A 1,066-nucleotide genomic window follows, 5' to 3' on the forward strand; every position below is an offset into this window, starting at 1 on the left:
GGGGGACTTTGGAAAGGTCTGGAAGTCGATGGTGGGGGGTGGGTATGGGAGACTACTGCCAGCGTACAGGGTAGTGGGGCTAGCTGTCTGTGGTCACTTGGACCCTTCTGTAGGAACTCAGCGCCTGCTTCCAGTGCCAACTCTACTTCTGCTGTATCCTAGCCAAAAGCAACCCTTGAATCCCAGGGGTCTTCTCGTTCCAGCGTTGGGAGCCCGCTGACCTAAACTCATGAGAAGCTTGTGGGGACACCCAGCAGTGGGGCCCTGGGAAGCCACTTTTGCTGAAAGGCTGGGGACATCTAGTTAGAGCACCATGCATGGCTAGGACCAGGTGTGCTGTTGGATTACACCCCAGGGTGCCCCTCACTAGAGGCCTGACCTAGCCTTGCAGCCAGGGTGGGCTGAGCAGCAACCTGAACCCCCGAGGGGAGCTACGCTTGTGACCCTCCCTCGGGGCCAGCCTGAGACTGCAGGGCCAGGCTGACGCAGGGGAGGGGTAGCTGTTGGACAGCGCGTGGACCTCGGGCTCTAATCCCCAGCAGCTGCCGTTTCCCTCAGATCGATTCCCTTCTCACTTTTTTTTTTTTTTTCAGCTGCTGGTTCCGCGGCTTGGATCGATGGAGCCGCCTCCCCCTCCCCTCTGAGCTTCCTCTCCCTGCTGCTCATTAGCGCCCCGATTAATCAGCCCCCCTTTCCTCCCAGGACAAGTGCTTCCTCTCCCCCATGAGGACTCACACTTTTACACACACCCCAGGGGCACAAGTGGACCATCCTTGCTACATCCCCCCTCCTCAAGCGGGAGGTACCAACATACCCCCTCCCGGTGAGCCAAGAGGGGCTTCCACTTCCTCTTGTGATGGTAACCCATGTGTCTGATTTCCCCTCCAAGATAGCAGCCTGCAGGGCAACCCTGCCTAGCTCTGCCAGAGCACAGGACATTCTGGGCACTGATTTCCTTAGCACAGTATTTCCACTGAAGCCCCCACTCACGTTCCACGTAGCTCTAATAGCTCCCTGGGCGCTTCATTTCCTTCTCCCATGCCTCTGAGCTCTTTGCTCCCTGGCC

This window comes from Mastomys coucha, unplaced genomic scaffold (genome assembly GCF_008632895.1).
Source record: "Mastomys coucha isolate ucsf_1 unplaced genomic scaffold, UCSF_Mcou_1 pScaffold14, whole genome shotgun sequence".
Lineage (NCBI taxonomy): Eukaryota > Metazoa > Chordata > Mammalia > Rodentia > Muridae > Mastomys > Mastomys coucha.